Below are 23,232 nucleotides of genomic sequence, written 5' to 3'. Positions count from 1 at the left end.
CTCTTCATAGGGGAGATGCTCAAGTCCCCTAATCATCCTCGTGGCTTATATTGTGTATGCATGCTCAAATCTATGTAGATGTACATATAATTTATGTATAAATATATGAAAGCATACAGAATTACCCGTGTGCACCCAAGGGAAGTGCTGCATTTGGCAGCTTCACTTTGAATGACCTGGTAGTTAAGTCTTAAAAGTAATTTAAATACTCATAGCAGTCATAGAATCATAGAATGGTGGGGACCTCTGGAGATCATTGAGTCCATCCCCACTACCAAAGCAAGATCACCTAGGGCAGGACACACAGGAACACATCCAGGTGGATTTTAAAAGTGCCTAGAGGAGATTCCACAACTGCTCTGTGCAGCCTGTTCCAGTGCTCCATTACCCTCACAGGAAATAAATTTTTCCTCATGTTGAGGTGGAACTTCCTGTGTGCCAGTTTGTGTCTGTTGCCCCTTGTCCTATCAGTGGACGCCGGCTGAAAAGAGACTGGCTCCTTCTTCTTTACACCCACCCTTCAGATGTTTATAAACATTAATAAGATCACCTCTCAGCCTTCTCTTCTCCAGGCTGAACAGCTCCAGGTCTCTCAGCCTTTCCTCAGATGTTCCAGTCCCTTCATCATCCTCATAGCCTCCGTTTTTCTCTGTAAAAGGACCATGCACATTGCATATCTGCCTTGCAACTTTGTTCTTTCCAGATGCTTTTGAATAATAGGATCCAGACTGTAGTTGTCCCATTATTGTCTTAAAGGAGTGTCGGTCATCTGTGCAGTCATTTCTATGACAAGGAAAGCACGTTTCAGATGCAAGAAAGAGTTCTGCTAATACTGGTTCCTAATAGTGCTGTCTCTGACAATGTGTTCCTTTTGTGGCCTTAAGTAGATCACATCATCCCTTTGCCAATGTTTTGCTGTCTCAGAAGAGCCATTGTGAGCCCTGACTAAGTAACACCTGGAAGGACTTTTGCAAATGAAAGTAACTTGTAAAAATGTATGGATTGAAAAGCAAACAGTGTGATCCTAGACTGGTGTTTTCCATAGGCATCCTGGTGAACTTTACTTGAAACTTAGCTCTGTATCTCTGAGCTTTAAAAAGTAGAGACAATATCTATAGTATTATATTTAATTTTATTGATTAAAGAGATGTTTCAAATACATTATGCTGTTTAGTCCAGTGAGGAGCCTCAAGTTAAGTGATGTGTTATGGGCTGCATCCTGGGTTGCAAGCACAAGAGAAATTCCTTTTCTGGTTTTCACACTGTGACCTGACGCTTAGGTATATTGCATAAAGCAAATTCTGAGCACTACAGCATCACTGATTTGGGATTTGACATAGATTTTTTTTTTTTCTCTTTTACTTGATTTTTGTCATTGTCTAAGAAGTTAAACGTTCTTTACTCTGCAGCTCTTTCCAGATTGCACAGAAAGGCTTGGTCATAGACTTTTGATGAGACTGATCTTGATGTTTGTTCGTTTCCAACTTTTCAAGACAAAAATAATGTGTACCTGCATTCAACCAAAATGGTTATGTCTGCCTGATTATATCATCTGTAGAAGCCAAATAATCTAAAGTATGCATGGTTTGATAGACTAAGCATCCAACAAAAGCTTACTTAAAATGAGTCATATCTTTGATTCAAGAGCCACATTAGTTGGAATGAATCAGTCTTGCTCTTGTTGGTGTTGGGAAATTTAAGAAGAAAAGCAAAAGAATTGCTGCAGCATAACAATGGCATCCATTGTAAGGCACTGCCAGTGAGGATTCCGGGCAGCAACCAGCCAGGCCAAATCGGCACTTATTTGTTAATTCCAGGAATGTCTCAAATATTTGAGGGCATTTTCCCGACAGAGTAGTGATGGTGGAGGGTTCTGGCATTACAATTCATCAAGGCATAATAGATCTCATGTTTGAAAGTGTTCACTTCAGGACACTCATTTCATCACACCTGAAAGTAATTGTCCTCCACTCTGTTCCAGCAGGAGTGGCAAAAACCCACATGGACAAATAAAGCAAACAACCATTCTTGCAGCATCCCATCTGGAGGCCAAGTGCACTTTTTCTTTCTCTCTTTTGGAATTTATTTTTTACATCAAGCAAGAGGCCAAAATTCAAACACGATAGTTCAGATGTGTTCACCTATCAAGTACATTTCATAGTACATCCTCAGTCATTTTTAAGCATAAAGGGAATGTATCTTTATCTTTCTTTATTCCCTAGTCCAAGTGCTGTCCTAGTGCTCTCTTCTCCATATTTGCATTACAGATTTATCAGGTCTTTTGCAAGTACCTCTACTCAGTGTACAGACACCTATTCCTTCAAGTGCTTCTCTCCCTTCTTTACATCTCCTGACAATTATTCTCCCATGCCAGGTCAAATCCTCATTTCCTTGATCTCTCTCTTAACTATTTTTTTCCCTTCTGTTCTTACAATTCAAAGAAGTCACTCATCTTACGAATTTAATGCAGACATAACCAAATGAAATTCTGTGTGTCCCATTACTTACGAGGTACTACTTGGACAGACTATTTGAGCCATAAACCTATTAATTTATTCATTTTGATTGCACTGACAAATGTTTCTTTCTGACCTCTATAGTTGCTTCCAGACTTTTGCACAAGCTGTATTTTAGATTTCTTGGGCAAACAAAATGAATACACTTCAGTGAGATGCATACACATCAGTCAGATGCATGCACATCTGTTCCAACCTTGATTTGATAAATTCACACAGGAAATATTTCAATCTAGAGAGCAGTAAAATACAAGGAAAAAAAAAATCCATGCCTGAGAAGAAAAATATTCAATTCTGTTTCATAGATTATCATTCTGCAGTCATAGTATTTGAGCATATCCCAAAAGTCCATTAAGCAATGCAGCTAATATCTGATTAATTTACATTCTTGTTTGGCTTTGGCTTTTCCTTATCCAGCAATAGAATCTGGTACCTAACTGATGCCCTACATTTTTGTCACCTTGCCTTTTTCAGTTCTGTTTCTGGTCCAGTCTGTTTACGTAGGTGTTTCCTCTAATTTAGTGAATATAGGACTAGAATGTTTCCTAGAAGAAATATTCTCAGTATCCTTAGAGCAATCTTTCTGGTCTGATATAAGCAGTATTCTCCTTGTCCACATCTTTTTTATTCAGGCTGGTATTAGGCCAGACCCACTGTTCTTCAGAACTGAACATGTGATGCTCATTGTAACCCACTCAGCTGCTGAAAAATTGCCTCCTGCTTAATTTATCTCCAAAGGCTGATGGAAATTGTGGAGTTCCGTTTTGCACCGTGTTTCACTGTTTCCCCACTTAACATTAGCTTGGTCTTGGCTGTTGTACCTCTCCCTTTCAACCGTCAGGTGCAAAAGAAGGTGTTAAGATGAATTTCTTACCCACCAGCAGTCTGCCTTGTCAAGCAAGATACCTAACATAAACACACTGTCCTTTAAGTTCACAAACTGACCTGAGACTGGAGCAGTACAGGTTTGATGGGATCAGTTTGGGGAGGGAAGGCAAATGCAGGGTGACTGTAGAGGTAGCCAAGTATTATGAATACAGTCTGACATAGAATCATAGATTGTTAGGGGTTGGAAGTGACCTCTAGAGATCATCGAGTCCAAACCCCTTGTCAAAGCAGGATCACCTAGGGCAGGCCACACATAAATGCATCCAAGTGGATTTTGAAAATCTACAGAGAAGGGGACTCCACAACCTCTCTGATCCAGTGCTCCAGCACCCTCACAGTGAAGAATTTTCTCCTCAAGTTGAGGTGGAATTTCCTGTGTTCCAGCTTGTACCTGTTCCTTGTCCTATCACTGGGCACCACCGCAGAGACACTCACACCTTAGATATATTTATAGACATTAATAAGATCTGCCTTCAGTCTTCTCAAGACTAAACAGACCCAGTTCTGTCAGTCTTTCTCCACAGGAGAGATGTTCAAGTCCCTTAATCATCCCTGTAGCTCTCTGATGGACTTTCTCCAATAGATCCCTATCTCTCTTGAATCAGGGAACCCGAAACTAGGCACAGTATTCCAGGTGTGGTCTCACCAGGGCTAAGTACAGGGGGAGGAGAACCTCCCTAGAGCTGTTGGACACACTTTTTGTGATGCACGCCAGTATACCACTGGCCCTCTGGGCCATAAGGGCACATTGCATTCCCAGGGATAACTTAGACATGGAAAATAATCCCCTGAAAAATAGGTAAAACTGAGAGCAGCTATAGATTACTATTTTACGAGCAATGAGGAAATAATGAGTATTCTTCCTTAGTAGACTATTGGCTCAAAAAGAAAGTAAGGATTTTTTCTGAAGGTCTCAGGCTGGGCAGGCTGTCTTGTTCCCTGTTTTTTGATGTATTAACCAAATGTGTAAGAAATTAAAACCATGCAATGAATGGCATTTGCTCTCTGCAAATGCAAGAGGGTACATGCTTCTGGGGATATGCAGGTTTTATTTTCTTTTCTGACTAGCTCCTTATAGTTTCATCTTCAGTCAATAAATGTATGTGTTTTTAATATATATATATATAAATATACACACACACACACACATATATATATCATTTAAGTAAACAGATGTGGACAGGAGGAGAAAGAGTTATAAAAATAAGCACCCTGAACAAGCAAGCTTAGTGTATAACTAAAGGAAACTTTGAAGAAACAGGCCTTCATGAAGGAATAACATTGTTGAAACCATATGTTTTCCATGTACCAGGAGACTGTTTTAATAGTTTACAAATGTATTTAACCACAGAAAGTCTAAAATTAGTTTGTGTTTTAAAGGTCTGCAGATTGACACAAGTCATTCCACTTAGCAAAGGACTTCTTTTCAACCAGATGCAGTGAATAAACTATGTGACTGAGCAGGACAAGGTATTTGAGAGGACTGGTGTGTCTACAGCTGCCAATTGGAGTTGTATAAAACTTCACTGCTAATTTGTAGTATCTGTTTTCTTCAAGCATGGTGTCTGGTGGGATGTATGGTGGCTTAGACCACAAGTAACAAGAGTTCTGTCCCTGCTCTGCCATTGGTATACTCAAAAATCTTGAATAAAGATTGCACCTTCTTGTACTAGTTTTACCCTTGCAAAATAGGAAATCCCCTTGTAAGCTGCTTTGAGAACTGCTGAATGGTGCTAGCTAGGAGCTTTGCCCAGTCTTTTCACACTGAGTTTAGTAACATAAAGCAAGACTCAGGTGAGTATTTAGGACCTCCAGGGTTTGTGGCTGAAGTTGTACAGAACCCTGAATATGGCATTCTGGAGAAAATTACCCCCAAAATAAAATTGCCAGAGTAGCTCAGAAGGTTTTAGAGGAAAGTGAAGCTATATTTGCAAGCAAACTACAATCTAGAAATATGAAATGCAATGAATATGTACAAAATATACTATATATATATATATATATCTATAAACAATGCATATATATATATATATATATATAAACAATGCATATATAAATGCAATGAATATGTACAAAATATACTATATATATATATATAATCTATAAACAACACAGAAACTCCTCAGAACCCCCTGGACAGATCCAGGGAATCTGTTCACCTCTTCCCCCACTCCCTCCCTCCTTCCTGTTACCTCACAGAGGAGTCAAAACAGAGATACTCTGGCAAGGCCACAGAAGAGAGAGAGGAAAGTTGCAAGCAGAAGAGACAGAAGAAGAAAAGAGAAAAAACTGTTTATGCCTCTGCTCTATATTCCCATTAGCAATCCAATGAATTATATAGACCTTATAATTATTTTTCCTTTTGCATCCAATGGTAATTTATTTTACTTCTTTGCAGTCAGGGGCTAGGCTAAAGTTCCCCCTTCAAACTGTAACAGGCATGTGTTCACTTTAACAGCTCCAGGGTTAGTTTGAGCTGGGTCCCCTATAATTGACAAGGTTTGTGAACCTCAGGAAATCCTTCATTGTCTGATCAGCATGATGGATTGGTAATGAAATCAACATCTTCTGCTGAGAAAAGGTTTTACAAGCCTGTGCAATGCTGTGTCCACCAAAGCTTAGTTCTCTTTTGGCAGTGTTCAGATGCCAGCTCTGCTCTGTTGCACACCCTATCCATTCTCCTGTTCATCCTTAGGTGAACTTCATCCCAGATGGCTTCATCCTTAATTGATTCTGGACTGTATATAACCGCAACTGAGGCATGCATAATGATGTCACCTTCTTCTGTGATATCAAAGGCCTCTACTGAACATGGCCTGTGTTCCTGCATCTGTGATACTGTGTTCTCAAATGTAGATTTTGCCCTGTTGATCCAACTGCACATATTCCTCATCACGACAGCTATTTTCATTGTGGTTTGAGCTATTTGCTGAGAGAACTATGTCACAGAGCTACCTGACAATGTCAGTCATTGAATAGTGTTTGAGCATGCTTTCCTGCTAGCTGTGTAGTCGCTTTATGTTTGCCTGACAGGTTTTCATCCCAGTGGCTCACGGGTTTCAAGTTTGTAAGGAGCTCATTTTTCCTCTGAATAGCCCTTGGCCGGAGCAAGCTTAAGAAAAGAAGATGTACTTGGAAGAAGGGAGGAAAGTGGGCTTGGTCCTCAATAGGTAGTTCTGGTGCTTTACCAGCAATCTGAATGAAATATCTTTTTTTTTTTTTCCCCTGGCAAAAGTGCATTAATGCAAACAAACATGCAAGCAGAAAAACCTTACTAGAATTTCTGTGTTACTAGAAATCCTATCCAGGTGTTTTGTTTAAAATGTGGTCAAAATGAACCTAGGAAAAAAAGCTGTATTAGTTCCTTTAATAAAGTATTCCTTTCATGGTCTGTTCAAAATGGTCACATGATAAACACTGGACAAAAATTTGAAATGTTAAAAGAATAAAACTCTGCAGGGAATAAATTATTTTTACAACTGGCCAATATAAAATAATACAGTACAAGTCTTTTAAAGTAGTAATTGATAAAGGAATAAAACTGCTAAAAGAGTATATTTTTCATTCTCTGGATCTAACAGTATAATAGCACTCAGCCATATTTAATCTCTGGGGGCTTTTCGAACAGGCACAAAAATGAACGTAACTTAAAATTGACATGAATGATCTTTCATGAGATCTGTGCTACCTGCTGCCTACTGTCAACAGTCATGTTACTGCAGCAAACCTACTCACTCAGCCCCACAGTACTTTGCCATTCTGAGCCTTTTTTTCCATCTGGATGTTAAGTAGATAATTCCCAAGACATCCCTATTACATGAAAAAGAATTATTCTTCCAGCCTGATGCTTGGGGAAAGGGAGATACAAAGAGGATAAAGCCTTTTCCCAGGGTCAGATTGGTTTATTCTATCATGTAATGTGGCTGTAATGGGGCAGAGAGCTGGACAAAAATGTGCTAGAATAAAACCTTTTAATTTGGGGTTCACTGGATACTGTGAAAGATGGTTACAGCTGTGTTGGAACCATGTCCTTTGGCTTCCTGCAGTGTGCCCCAGAATCTCAGTGTGCAAACCAAGTATCCATTTTATAATAACTGGTTAACTTAAAGAGCTTTTAGAATGTGTTATAGAGCTACGTGAGTGGGCTTCAAGGGCTGACCTCACATGGGCAAAAAGAGCATGGCAAGAGGGAGAAATTTTTCCCACCATGTGGCTATAGTGTGATTCTTGCTTGCCTTAGAAATGAGTCTGACCCAGAAACTTTTTAAACTTTCATTGAGTAAAAGAAGATCAATTTTTCATTAGGCAGCTACATGCAGAATGATTCTTGGTCGAGGAGAGGGAAAAGAAAGTGGAGATGTGGAAGAATGCATACAAATGCCATTTCATTTATTCTTCTTATGTCTTGGGTGGGTCTTTGAGAGGCCAAGTGATTTCTAGCTCATGCAGGCTTCATCCAGTGGTGTTCTCTCCCTGAGGTCTCTGTTTTTCCATCCACTATTCAGACTGTCTGTTCCTGCAGGACTAGTTTGTTCTTGAGATCAGTTGCACTGAAGCAGTTGTACAGAATTAGGCTTTTGTACTGTGTCTGTCAACTAGTTTTGGGTTTGCTGGCATTTCTCTCCCACCTCCTACAAGCTCATTCTCTGTAAATTTAATTGGAAGTAAACCCAAGACCTTTTATCTGAATATTCTTAACTTTCTATTAGTTATGAAACTACCTTCTTTTCACAGTACTTCCTTATAAAGCTATTGACCCAAGCATATTACGTTTTAAAGACGTCTGAAATTTAGAAATTGATCTGCATTTTACAGCATTTTTGGGTTTGCTGTTCCCTGGAGGGAAAAAAAGAAAGGAAAAGGAAAAGGAAAAGGAAAAGGAAAAGGAAAAGGAAAAGGAAAAGGAAAAGGAAAAGGAAAAGGAAAAGGAAAAGGAAAAGGAAAAGGAAAAGGAAAAGGAAAAGGAAAGGGAAAAGAGAAAAGAACTTTTTTTTTTATTTTCTTGCATTGATTGTTTAGTTCTAGAGCAGAATGCAAGCAACTTTGGATAAAACCAGTAGAAGGTAAAGGCGCCTTTGTAAAGCTCTATGCCATGTGTGTGTGTGCACCTGCATCATGGAATATACTCTCCTAGCCTGCATGAATATACTCTCCTAGACTGCATGAATTCAGGAATAGTAGCCTGCTTTTATCAACAGTACAGAGACAGTTTCATTTATAATACACAGTATTGGTTACAGTTTTCTCTCACAAATTCTTTTAGAATTCTCTCACTAATTCTTTTAGAAATTTTAGACTTTAAGACCTGGGAGAATAAAATTTAAAAAATAAAACAAAAAATATCTAGGAAAAAAGCTTCAATCTTTCTTTCTTTCTCTTTCTTTCTTTTTCTTTCTTTTTCTTTCTTTCTTTTTCTCTTTCTTTTCTTTTCTTTCTTTTCTTTCTTTCATTTCTTTCTTTCTTCCTTTCTTTCTTCCTTCCTTTCTTCCTTTCTTCCTTTCTTCCTTCCTTCCTTTCTTCCTTTCTTCCTTTCTTTCTTCCTTCCTTCCTTCCTTCCTTCCTTTCTTTTCTTTCTTTCTTTCTTTCTTTCTTTCTTTCTTTCTTTCTTTCTTTCTTTCTTTCTTTCTTTCTTTCTTTCTTTCTTTCTTTCTTTCTTTCTTTCTTTCTTTCTTTCTTTCTTTCTTTCTTTCTTTCTTTCTTTCTTTCTCTTTCTTTCTTTCTTTCTTTCTTTCTTTCTTTCTTTCTTTCTTTCTTTCTTTCTTTCTTTCCTTTCTTTTTCTTTCTTTCTTCCTTTCTTTTTCTTTCTTTCTTTCTTTCTTTCTTCCTTTCTTTCTTCCTTCCTTTCTTCCTTTCTTTCTTCCTTCTTTTCTTTCTTCCTTCCTTCCTTTCTTTCCTTTCTTTCCTTTCTTTCTTTTTCTTTCTTTCTTCCTTTCTTTTTCTTTCTTTCTTCCTTTCTTTCTTTCTTTCTTTCTTTCTTTCTTTCTTTCTTTCTTTCTTTCTTTCTTTCTTTCTTTCTTTCTTTCTTTCTTTCTTTCTTTCTTTCTTTCTTTCTTTCTTTCTTTCTTTCTTTCTTTCTTTCTTTCTTCCTTCCTTTCTTCCTTTCTTCCTTTCTTCCTTTCTTCCTTCCTTCCTTTCTTCCTTCCTTCCTTCCTTCCTTTCTTCCTTCCTTCCTTCCTTCCTTCCTTCCTTCCTTCCTTCCTTCCTTCCTTCCTTCCTTCCTTCCTTCCTTCCTTTCTTTTCTTTCTTTCTCTTTTTCTTTCTTTCTTTCTTTCTTTCTTTCTTTCTTTCTTTCTTTCTTTCTTTTCTTTCTTTCTTTCTTTCTTTCTTTCTTTCTTTCTTTCTTTCTTTCTTTCTTTCTTTCTTTCTTTCTTTCTTTCTTTCTTTCTTTCTTTCTTCCTTTCTTCCTTTCTTCCTTTCTTTCTTTCTCTTTCTTTCCTTTTCTTTCTTTTCTTTTCTCTTTCTTTCTTTCTTTTTCATTCATTTCTTTCCTTCTTTCTTCTTTTCTTTCTTCCTTTCTTTCTTCCTTCCTTTCTTCCTTTCTTTCTTCCTTCCTTCCTTCCTTTCCTTTCTTTCTTTCCTTTCTTTCTTTTTCTTTCTTTCTTTCTTTCTTTTTCTTTCTTTCTTTCTTTTTCTTTCTTTCTTTCTTTTTCTTTCTCTCTTTTATAAACATGATTTTAAGCATATAGAGAGAAGTGAGGAAAGAGAGAATGAGAATAAATTGCAGTATTCCTAACATAATAATATATTTTGTGCCTGCCTCACTTCAGAATGACCCAAATGAATGTTGTTTAAACTTAGCTTATTTTGTAGATACCCTTGAGAGCCTGGTAATAAATCAAATGCCAAACAGGTTAGTTCCATAGTTTCAAAGTGGTATGTATACATAACATATAGAGACTGAATATCCCTTCTGCCTCAACCTCACTATTTTTCTCAGTTGAGATCTGTCTCCATTCTCATGGAAACCAACTACTGATTGACAGTAATGCTGTGAACTTCCACTTATTAGCTAATGCGTTTTTACTGACTTTTCATGAAAATAGGAGCTGAAGAGAACATTATCGAATATTCATGGAACAAAATTCCAGAGAGAGAGGTCTCAGGGTCAGGAGGAGGGAGGGAATGGGAGACAGATGCCAGATTGCCTGTAGAGAGTCCAAGCATGTGTTTTTGTTTGTAACAATGATGCACATGGATTTTGCGAGTGCAATTATTTGCTTCTGCCTTTGAAAGTTTCACCATAAATCTGTTTCTCAATGTCCCTTCATTTTTGACCCAAAATAACCTTTTCTCCATACCATTCTGTTACTTAACCTCAGTTTCTCTTGGGAATATCCCTGCACCACAATGCTGTAGGTGTTCTTTCCCGAATTTTAGAGATCACTAAATTCAGATCTGTTTCTGGACAGATTTATCTCATTAAGTATTTCTGTCTTTTCATGATCTTCATCCACTGGATTTTATATTTCTCTGATTCATTGCAATGAGCAATACAAAAAACATTCGCCCTTTATTTTTGGTCTCTGCCTACCATTCAGCTTAAAGCAAAGACATGCAAGCTGTAAGTAGCTGAACAGTGAGACCTGAAGTATTTGAATATCCATTTAAGGTATCATGACACTTTCCTTTTAATCTATCAAACACTTAAAAATCTGATTTATCTTGTTCTAGCAATAGCTTGTCTTACTTGAATGACACCTTGGGTCTAATGAAGCTGACTGCAGGTGACTCACAGCTAACTGTGCAACAGATGTGAGGTGAAAGCTTTTAGCAGCCATGCACCTCCAAGTGGGAATTCCCAGCCTGTAGTATCTGTGACATTGATACTGCACTGTTTTCCCATGTCAGACTTGGGGTTTATTGTGGACCTGACAGGTTCAAAGTCACATAAGGTACGTCTTGTCTTAGAATAGGGGTTTCAGAGAAGAGGGGTTTAAGCATACTAGCATTTATTAGTTTTATTTAGGAAATGGACCAAAAATTGCATCTCAATATTCTTGTAGTTTTAGGGATCTTCTTGGATTTTCTAATTTTGACCTGATCCCTAGGATTGTATGCTGGCTAGTGTGCTTCAGCTTGCTAGCTGAAAAGATTGCAGTTAAATTCAAGTGCTAGTTGTGCAGCATCCAACTGAATAGAGTATGCACTGGTTTTAAATGCAGTCTAAGTTACCATGAAGAGTCAAGTATCAGAATACACAGTCGGATCATACTATGTAAAAACTCAGGCACTTGCTGTGCTGTGCCCTCTCCTAGAAAGAGAAGCTCTTTGATTACTTAGGAGCTTGTTTTGGGGAGAGATAGCATGCTGCCTCTGGTGTTCCTCAAGTGCTCGACATACATGTCCTGTGGTACATCCTGCAACATGAGGACTGATGCTGTGAGAGTAGAGCTGTGGAGTAGCTCACAAATGTGAGCCTTGCGGTGCTGGTTTAGTCAAGAAGGGTCAGATGGGTTGGCAAAGTTTCATGGCTTCTGGTGTGCTGCCCACAGTGGTTTGAAGTAGCTGCAGCCTGCATAATAAGTTCTGCCAACGCTGAGTGGTAGACTTCATCCCACGTGGGATGCAACCAACTAAATAGGGTTGGTCACTTGGGATAGCTATTGTGTGTGGTTGCCTGTTGTCCTAAAGGCAGCATGAACTTAGTGGGTTCCAGCCAGGAGCTCTCTGCAGTGCTATTTATCAAGAAATCCAGTCTTTTGAGCTACAGGTGTGTATCTGGGCCCTCAAAACATAAGTAATTTAAGTGCATATATATGTATTTTTATTTTATTTTTTTTATAGGGCAAAGTTGCCTGAAGCCTGTTTATTAGTTAATAACCCCCTCCAGGTTACCATCTCTAATCTTGTAATGAAATTGAGTTAATAAATCCAAGATCTTATTAAATAAAGTAAGTATTTACTATTACTTGTCCTCTTTGAATCCAAGTTGCAATACAACAGAATTTCATTTTATAAATAACACCTTTCGTGCTAGCACCACAGGGCATGATTCAAAAGAATCTAAATAGAACATGAATGCTGTAATCAAATGCAGACCCCAGGAAGGCAGATTAAAAAGGCATGTTGCTGGTTAGCACAGCAGACAGGGCAAGTATAGCGGGTCGCAGCAGAAAAGCTAGTTACAAAAACAAGGGCACAATCAAATGAAAATTGTTTGCTTGCCCACTGCAAACCAAGGCTGACTGCTTCTGTGTCCCCGACCTATTTTTTTTTAATAAAGGAAGATTTTGAGAGGTTGTTACATTTTAATTGCTTTGTGCTAAACAAGGAAACAACAAAAATCTCAACTCTGTGTTTGCATCTGGAGGACACAGGGAGAATCTCTGTTTATAGATAGACACACTACATCTGGAGAAGTCTTTTCCACTAGGTTTATCTTATCTCTCTGTTTATCTCATCTGTTTGCACCCACTGCCAAAGGCTGTGTATCTCCTATACAGAGTGACATACAGCAGAGGGGAAAGCTTCAGGGAGCTTCCATGAAGCTTCCCTTGCAGACATGCTCCAGGAGTTCAGTGCTGAGGGCAGGACTGGCAGGAACAAAGGAAACTAGCCTCCAAATCCTGTGAAGTCCAGGATCTAGAGGCAGCCTTGTCATGCTATGACTCCCCTTGTAGTAATGCCTGGTCTGCTGTGTGTGCCTGGCTCTCCTGCCTGTGCCATCTTGCTATTTTTCTCCATCGATGGTGTCACTAAGGTGGAGCAGAGGTTAATGGAGCAAAAAGCAGAATTAACCTTCATGTGCTTATCTGCAGCTGCTCTGAAGGTCTGGTTGAAGCACATAGCCTTAGCTGCATGGAGGGATGCATAGAGAGGAGAGAAAAGTCAGGGTCTTCAAATACCCACCTCTGCTGGGTTTCCTCCATCTTCCTTTGCTGAGACGGGGGAGAGCATCAGCCTTTGTGAGGCTTGTCCTCTCTAGACTGATAACAAGACAGGCAGAGAAACCCTGAGATTGTACTGTTGTTTTTAACAGGATTCTGTTTAGCTCTGTATTTTGTGTGTATGCATAAGTAGAACTGCAGCCAAACATTTTGAGTCTTCTAGTTCAAGGGCTAACAGCCAAGTCAGGAGGTAGAAATAAACCTCCGATGATTTTATTTCTACATATGTGTGTTTGTAGAGATGTATGCATTTATATTTGTGTGTGTAAATCTGCAATGAGTGGTACAAAATATTACATGGGGAAAGCATGTGTTTTAATTATTACTACCTCCGAGACTCCCAGTTCTTTGAATATAGGTCCCAAGAAGAAGGAACATTAGCACAGTTGCCTCACCAAGCTATGTAAACAAAATATTTCTGTAGGCAGTCTATTGCTTTTACTTTAACAGGTAGGATCAAACTAGCCTAATGCAAATAATGAAACACAAAAACTGGTCTGTAAACAGTATCACAGAAAGAAAAAGAAAATAAACCTTCCAGAGTGGTCTGCTGTACTCAAGGTAAATGAAATATTTAGTGGTGGCAGCAGCAGCAAAGAAAAAAAATGAAATATGATATCTTGCATCCCAAGTTATTAGTGACTCGTTAAAAGACAGGCTGAAACGTGCCTTTGCCAAATTAAAACTTTGAAAAAGGGCACAAATGGGAAATGTCAAAATAAAAAATCGGAGGAAAATGATTGTCCTCCTGGCTCTTATTATTTTTCAGTTCTGATGCTGTGGCCACTGACGCTGTGTTAATGGTAGTGAAACAGGAATTGTACAATTCAGTCTCCTGAAATCTGTAACAGAAATGCTCTGTCCTGACAGGCAGACGGTTGGAATTTGCCGAGAATTTGATCATAATTTTGTGACTGTTCACTGTATGTGGGTTGGTTTTTTTTGTTGTTTGTTTAGTTAGAAACTTGCTAGTATTATTTCGTTTGTTTCTCCACCCCCTGTTTTTATAATACAACCATGCCTAATGCTTAATGATATTAAATAATAGAAATGCCAGAGTGCTTAATTTAATGGCTGCCATTGATATCTGGATTGTTTAGCAAATGATTTCTTAAACACGTAGGGCATATCCTGCCCTCACTTCCATCTATGTAAGTCACTCAAAGACAGCTAAGGTGTCGGGAACCTAAGGTGAGTGGATCAGCCTGCTTAGAAATGTTGAAGATTTTCCTTGTCATGGACAGGAATTATTTTTTCAAATTCTTTTCCATTATCCTTTGCATGCCACTCTGCTCTCGGAGCGCTTGGCTCTCTGGACACCTCTAATAAGGTTTCACTTGAAAGAGCTCAAATTTGTCTCGGTTTTTGTCAGTATTTCTGACAATGCTAGTAAACATGCAGGTAGTGAGGGGTGAAGGAAGAGCTGATCTATAAATGAGTAAAGGACTTCTTAATGACGTCAGGTCAGCCAACAGCTTCTCTCTGTCACCTGAAATCCTTTCATGCCTAGGACCTCTTTAGTATCAGCATTTAGAATTTGCTCCTTAGTGTGGTAAAATCAATTTCTCTCTTGCCCCCAGTTTGCCTGGTGCTATATTGCTGATGTCACTTCTACTGCTTTGTCTTAAGAAGTCTCTTGAAATGCTTCCTCCTTTTATTAAGATCACCTTGGTATTATAGATCTAGAAATGCTTTAACAATAGCTTCCCCAAAAGATCTGAGTCTGAAGAAGCTGTGATTTACTATGAATTTTTCATTAAAGGCTCTCAGCTTTCATTTTCAGCCATACTTCAATCTTAAGCTTGTGTCTGCCTTATCCACCTGCATCACAGACTGAGGGTTGCTAACAAGAGTCTGTGACAGCATTACTTCGCCAGCAAGAACAGACAGATGTAAAACCAGTTGGATTCAAAATAAAGTTTTCATTTGTGTCTTGTGACTACGGTATTCCTCAGGAATTCAATGGATTAGGCAATTTCTTTGATAACTGGGAAGCTGAGTTTTGGGAGAAGCACTATATGCATTTGGCATTGTAGCTGTGTCTCAAAAAGAAGAATCTCCTATAAATTAACTACCGATCGAGACTGCCAGGACGTTTTCAGTCATCTCATGATCTTTTAGCCTTTTGCCCCACTTCGACTCAGAAGCAGGTCTTCTGCTGCTGTATTTTGCTTTCCTAGTCATGACACAAAACCATCATGTAGTCAGACACCTCAGTTCTCATCAGCAATCTGTGATCTTCTTATGCTGTACATGCAAGGCAGGTTTAATAAGCTCCCTAATAATGACTTGTAGCATACTGGCTTCTCACAGGCTTGAGCCATCCCCCATTCTAGGTCTCCAAATGTGCTTGATAAATTATTTGAATTACTCTTTCAATTGCCATCTGTAGTTCCTCATAAAGAGCCTGCTATTTGCTGCGTGTTGTGCCAAATCATGCAATAGTTTTTTTGCAAAGCTAGGGACTGTGCTGAAATCTCCAAACTCACCTCACTTCTGAGCTTCAGTACGGTAACATGAGCCTTACATAGTCTACAGTTACAGTCTTGTGAGATGAAAGCTAAGGCATTGGAACTCCCACCCATAAATCTCAAATATTATGGGGAGGAATAAGAGAAGAGAATTTCATATACCTCATGTTTTTAAATACATATGTAAGAATATTCTGAGAAATATGCATCATGAAATGTGTTAATTGTTCATATTATGCATAAATAAGCATATAGGTACAGATCTACACAGACACATGTATATACTGTAACCTTCTCCTCCTTCCTCTTGCCTTGAACTTCCTCTGTGAATATGTTCTAATAGCAGAGCGATGACCAGATCTAAAGAAATTGGAATAGTGACATCTGCTGAATTTGGACAGTTTAGTTTGTCTACTGGGAAATCGCATGAACTTCCCCATTATTCTTTTTTTAAGTTCTCTTCACCCTCCTCCTCCTCCTCCTCCCCCCTTCCCCCCCTCATAAGGGAGGGTAGCTTCAGGAGACATGGCTGCTTTTCTTGCTTTCTGGTGTGGTGTAAAGTTTTCCGTCAAGAGACAATAATGTACATTCCTCTGGCAGGACGGGATGGATTTTTTTGTTTCTCTTGCTGTTGTTTATTTATAAGACGTTTCCTCTTGCTTAGTGGAAGTTTGATCGTAAGAGGCTCCAGTGATTTTCCTTCCCACCTCTCCCCTCCCTAATTTCTCTGCCTCGGCGCTCACTCTGGAACAGAGCGAACTCAAAAAGCCCATCGGCGCAGGGCGCGCTTCGCAGCCAAGCCCTGCCACTCTCCAGAGACTGTGAGGTGATTCTCCTTCGTCACCGCTTGGACCAGGAACCACAGCCCTGGTGAGTGGTGAGCTCCCAGAATTTGATGTGTCAAGGCTTCTATTCTCGGGGCTGCCACGGCGAAGCAGGAAATAAAGGGTTTTTTTGTGGTGCTTTGCCTTTTTTTTTTTTTTAAGTGCCTTTTTTTTTTCCCCTTTTTTTTTTCTTTGTCTTTTTTTCTTTTTCTTTTTTTTTTTTTTAGAAAAACAAAATCAGGAACAAGTACAGAGTAATATGGAGCTTGGAGCAGAGGCTACTGAGTAGAGGGCAGGGGGGCTGTACCCACCATGGTATCCCCACCAGTGGGGGTCAGACTGGGCAGCTCTGCCCAGACTGCTGGGGGGGGGGGGGGGGGGGGGGGGGGGGGGAAAAGGACAAGAGGGCTGGGGGAACTGGGGGGTGTGTGTGTGGGAGGGGGGGAAATGTTAATCCTTCACTTGGAGTTTCTGTCTGGCAAGTTTTTGTGCCTCTGTGTTCTGAGCATTTACATTATGTTCTGAATACCTGATTGCCCAGCCAAGCAGAAAGAAACTCTACAGTGGTTGCATAGTAAAAGAAAATGCTGCTGTGGAAGCCACCTCTGGGAATAGGAAGAGCTAGTTGGTTTATAGGCTGCTGGTCCATTTAAGGAGGAGGGAACGATTGGATTTTTTAATTATTATTTTTAATTCTCTCTCTTCTGTTCTTTTTGTGTCTATATGGGGAACTTAGGAAAAAAAATGCACTTTGGAGAACTTCATATGCAAAATCTTGAATGCTAAAGAATCAGGTGTTTCGACTAACATCTAGGTTAATTCCAGCTGTTGGAGAGGGATATTGAGGCATAGAAAGCTGCAGTGATTTGCTCCTGGCCGCATAGGAAAGCCACTGAAAGAGAAAGGAGTAGGATTTGCATCTGTAGCTGCAGGTCCAGAATGTTCAGGGTCTTCTTTTGTCCTCTCCTGCTCTGCTGAATGTATAATTTCTGTTAATCTTTTACTGCCATAGTGCTAAAGAAGTTCAGGGCAGTGCGTGGGCTGTTCCATTCATCCTTCATCATCTCCCATATTATCTGTCTTGAAGAAATGAGTAATTTCTTGACTAACATATTTTCTACTCTTAACAAAGTAGACATATAAGAAACACAGAATAGCAGTCAAAATATTTGTATTTTGTGGTATTATCCTGTTCTTTGAAACATATCTCTGGCAAAAGACAAGATGTATAATGGCACCAAAATACCTCACATGGGGTATTAACTAGGAAGCATTTTTCTCAACCTTGGCTTACTTTTAAGTTGGATTCACTAAGCAGGTGTATGAACAAGCATGTCTCCCTGAAACCCCTGGGAGACAGCCCCTCTCCAAATGCTGCTGGTCACCTGTGACATACAGAGAAGTCTGATCACCTTTTGCCTGGATTCATGCCCAGTGTAAGGCATGAGGACAGCACGTAAAGGCTGGCAGTGGTCTTTCACTGGAGTTATCAGAGGCTTTGATGCTCTCTTCAGAACCGAGCTCAGTATCAAATCACATCCAGTTCAAGTATTTGCTATTTCTTATAATCAATAAGTGGTTTTACTGCTTGGCAATTTTTGCAAGTATTTTTATTGGCTGTGATCCATGTGGGGTTCTCAGTCGCTTCCCCTGCTCCACTTTCAGCCTGAAGTTTGGCAAAGCCTGAAAACTTCAAACGGAAGATAGACAAAATCTGGTTTTGTGTTAGAACCATAAAAACTATAAAATGCTCTTTTTTAAATATAGAACACCCTAAGTTGACTGCTGAGCTTTTTCAGCACTGAGCAGTAAGGATTAGCTCTTTCTCATCATTCCCTGGTGCTGTGGAACCTCTCTCACAACCTCAACTAATCATCAGCTCTTAACAAAACCCGCAATTAAGTTGGCTGATCCCCACAGTAAAGAGTCTTACATACACAGTGAAATAACCTTTACATACATCAAAGCCCCAGTCCATACATCAAATCCCCAATCCGAATGGTCCCAGCTTTTGACTAAATTCATGTTACGATCCCAACTTGGCTGTTGCATCACCTTTCTGCAGCGTACTCAAAGCAGCTGACAGATCAGAGCATCCCAAACTTTCAGGCAGTTCACATCACAGATAGAAACATAATGGTTTGTTTTTTTTTTTTTCTTTTCTCTAAATGGGCTATACTGAACGCCCACACACACTTTTGGGTCTGATCTTTGAAGCTTATCTCCGATTTACTTTCTCCCTCCAGGCAGTGTAAGTCTGAAAGACATAAGTACTTCTGAAATGGAAAGTTCTTAAAGCACAGTGCGAAATGTCTGGAACTTCAAACTTCTGCCTGTATAACACTTGTTCACTGGATATACTGAAGTCAAGGGCTGTCACTCTGGCAACTTTCACCATGAAGGCAAAACAATGTTTAATCTCTTTTTTAAGAGTCTCTGCATTGCTCTAGATGTTTAATTTAAACCTCTAGATGTTTAATTTAATTAATGTATTTATTCTGCAAGTTTCCGTTGGTAGCAACAGAGCTTGTCTTCACTAGTATTTCTGTACAGCAATATGGAGAAAATCAGCAGTCTTTCTTACTACGGTATAAGCTCTTCATTGACTGTAGTCCAAGGTTATAATGCTTTGTCTATGGTATAAAAGTCATTAGGGAGAAAATCTTGGATTTCAGATCATATTTTAATTGTCTATTTAAACACTCTGGGATGATAAGATGATAAATTGTCTCAGTGGTAGTAGCATCTTTGTCATGTAATAGTTTACCAATGTTGCTTTAAAAAATGGAAATTAATACATATGGTTGTTCTTTTATAGATGCACTGTTTGCACTTCTAGCAGTAGCTGTTTTAGTTACAGCACCCCTTCCAGCTAGTAATCTTGAAGCACTTTACATGCACTTCTGAATTAAACCTCCTTCTTTCACCCATAGATGAAGTGGGAAAGATATTGTTTCTTGCCTGACAAGAGCAAAGGGAGAATGGTAGTTTGTTGCTCATGTTGAAACCCCCAGTTTACTCTTTTGGAGAAGAGAATATATATTTATGTAGCAAAATCAAACCCACTGTTCTCTGCACAACAGTGCACATTGTTTTTTGATGTGATATATTTGTTGTTCTGTGACTGTTAACTGCATCAGACAAGAACAAAGCACAGAAAAGTATGTAATGATAAAGATAAACAGATTCATAGGTACTGGAACACTTCAGAAGTACAAGAACTTAAGCTACATCCAGAGACAGTTTTTACAGTAAAAGTACATAAAAGCAACTACCTTGTTTTGATTACATTGCCCATCTTAAGGTATTCTGATTTTTTCTTTTTATTTTATATTCTAAGCCTATCTTTTCCACAAGTTGAACAACAACTTGTTTGCCAAGTTCACAACATTGAAACAGCACTGATTTCCCTTCCTGTAAATCCAAAAAGAAAGTGAAACTTGAGTTTGAATTGAGTCATATGACAGGGAAGGCTATGAAAGTAAAAGGGATCTGGAAGTTACTGAGGTAAAGTAGCCACTAACCACAGATGGCTAATTATCAGTTGCAAAGTTGTGTTCCAGCATGAAACCTTTGAACAAATAAGCTGTGTCCTCAGCTAAAGAATAAAAAAATAGCAAGGTGCGTGAACAGTAAAATGAAGGTTTTTCTCCTTGTCCTGAATTGGGAAGGGTAATAAAAATGAAGGGAAATGGAATAAGCTGCAGGAATCCTTAATCTGTGTCCCAGATCCATGTTGTATGATCTGTACCTCTATCTGTGTCTCACCCACCTGTAAAAAGGAAAATTTTTTTCCTGCCCTCACAATGCTACTAGGAAAGAAAACTTGATCAGACTTAGCCAGGCTCAGGCATGCTTGAAAAAACCCTGTAAATATAGCACATAGAGCCCCCAGTTGCTGCCTTGTTTGTTGTTTCCCTCTGTTTGTGCTTCTTGTTCCTGGAGCTGAGGCGAGTTCCAGAGCTAGCATGGGTCTGTGCTGCTGGCAAAACAAAGCAGGTGCAAATTATGGTGGAAATGAACTAGCTGGTGCTTGGAGGCGGTGGAGTGCCCAGTTCACCTCAGGGTATATGTCTGCGTTCACAAAACACGGCTGTCACGCACACCCTGATTCATTAGATGTGTTATCCAGCAAACAAGAAGTCTAATCATATTTTAGCAGGAACATTCTTATGATAAACCCTGCTTTAGTGAAACTCCTCGCATAGTGCAATTTCTCCCGGCCGTGTATATTACACGGTGAAGAAAAGCTACCCCGCTGCGTATCAGAAGGCTGTAATTTCATTTAGGGGTTCTATTGACATCATAAACTGCAAGAGCAGAGCTCAAGTGGCTATTTAAGTCATAGGAACTTCAGACTGAAATTACTGCCAGGCAGTAACCAACCCTCCCCCCACGGGCCCCTGTGTATGCACTTTGTGTTTTCATCCCTCTGCCTATAAATAATAAATCTCTTCAGTGGCTTCAGAAGAGAATGGTTCCAAAATGCCGGTGTTATCCACCACCCTCCCCGTTGGTGGCACCTTCCTGACAGGCAGGGGAAAGAGCAAGAGTTCCAAGCCAAAGTGCCTGGAGATGGCTCCACTCTGGCTCGAGAGGCTTTGGCTGGCTGTGAGCGGCAGAAGGTGAATGCAGCCATGCTCACTGGAGAGGCTGTTTGTTGCCATATAGCAGGCATACCTGACCTTTCCCACTCGTAAGCCGTAGATAGTGGTCCTGGCACATAGGAAGATAAATGCACCGTGCCACCTGCGATGCACCAGGCTACAGCCTATCGCCTATTTATACTGCATCTCACTTAAATTGCTCACTGCAGCCCCAGCACTGCCCTGCTGCTGGGAGAGGGCCTGGCTCTTCCCCAGGTCTGTGCCTAGGAAAGCAGAGATGGACTTCTCCTCAGTGGGACCAAAGCAAAAGAAATCTCTCCATTTTTTTATTTTAGGTAATGCACAAAGCAGCAAGTGCATTGACAGAAGGTCACAGATTTCATCTATATGGGCTTGTTTCAAGAAAAGAGTGAAGTCAGGGAGCATTTGCTCTTTGTCAGGAAAGTGAGACTAACCATTCATTAGGGCTTTTCAAGGAACCTCAGATTTAAGCCAGGCAAAGGAATAAACTTGCAGTAGGACAAAGAAGAATCATTAGGTTTGTGTGCTGTAGATACCCAGCACAGGCTTTTTAATTTGACTATCTGAAAACCAAAGCATCTCAAATTCATGTAAATGTTAATCTTTGTTTCCTTTATCCTCGTTTTTTTCCCGATAGTGGGAAAGAAGTATTTTTTGTACTCAGTGTTTCCGAGAACATGGGGTGCAAGATAGATGTTAAATTACCAGTGGGAACAGAATTAATATTTATTTTCTCTGAACCAGTTTGCCCCTTCTTCCATTTCATCTAACAAAATGATGGTTCACCATGGTAAATTTTAAAAAGCACTCGGTCATATTATTAGTGTTTCCATTCTTTATAAAGGAAACTTTATTTTGCTTTTGGACCTAGCTTTGTCCTGGAAAACCAATTAAATTGTTGCCTCTTCTTTTTTAAGTGCCACCAGCCTGTGATTTCTGAGACCATGGTAGGGCTTAAATGAAACAGCAGCTTTGAAATGAAATAAACAAGGTTTATATAGTTATTAGACGTGGCAGTCTGCAGTAGCAGGGCAGACTTTTTTGGTCTGAAGGTAAGCTGTTCACGTTTGCATTTCATCTGACTGTGAGCAATAAACTGCACTTCGGAGTCTGGAGAGGCAGTTATCCTAGAGAATGTGCTTTCAGTATTCTGTGAGAACAGATCACACACAGTGTAGATGGAAGAAGCAAATTTTGAACTCTGTGTTGCTGACTCTGTGGGGGCTAGGGGTGCAGGTATCGTAGCGTCTCTGCTCCTGTCCAAAAAAACTCTAGCCAGGTCCTTTTGTGCCATTCATTACCCGCTTCTCTCTGCTTTATGGACTTCTGAACCTTGTTATGACTGACGTGACTATGGTGGCTGTGTGCATACTGCAAGTGTGAAAAAAAATGAAGTCCACAAGCTGTGGGTAACAGCAGATCCCATAATACAGTGAAATCAAAATAGGATGTTGTATGCCAAGACATGGAGTTCTCATGGTCCTTATCTCTGTATGGAATAACTGGAAGTGGTTACAGTTTCCTTGATTTAGTGTAACTGAATGTATCAAGGGCTGAATATCTTCAGTGAGATACTGACTGCTTGATGGCATGCATCCTAATTTCAGGACGTGATGTCCTGGCACAAAGATAGGGTAGCCTTTTGTCCCACTGAGTCTTGAGTGCCTGAAATCTAAAGCTATGTTACTGTATTGGTGTCTGTCCAACAAAGATGTGTGTTCTACTTGTACCATGTGGAAAAATGAATAAAATATCTAAAGTTAAAAAACAATCCATAAACACCATATGCACATACATACTGCATGCATAACTTCTCTTCGAAAATATTACAATGGGACACCCTTCCAGATTCTGGTTGTAAAAGACTGTAACTTAATTTCTTGTACAGGTTTTCAGTCAAAAAATAACTGCAACAGAGTCTGTTTCCTTTCAAATCAGCAAAAGTATAGTAGAATGGAGAGTGATCTTTAAAAGGAAATATCAATCTGCTTGTCTAACAGACAGTGCTTCTAAAGCTA

The sequence above is a fragment of the Indicator indicator genome, chromosome 1 (genome assembly GCF_027791375.1).
Source record: "Indicator indicator isolate 239-I01 chromosome 1, UM_Iind_1.1, whole genome shotgun sequence".
Classification (NCBI taxonomy): domain Eukaryota; kingdom Metazoa; phylum Chordata; class Aves; order Piciformes; family Indicatoridae; genus Indicator; species Indicator indicator.
This window is presented reverse-complemented; position numbering follows the sequence as displayed.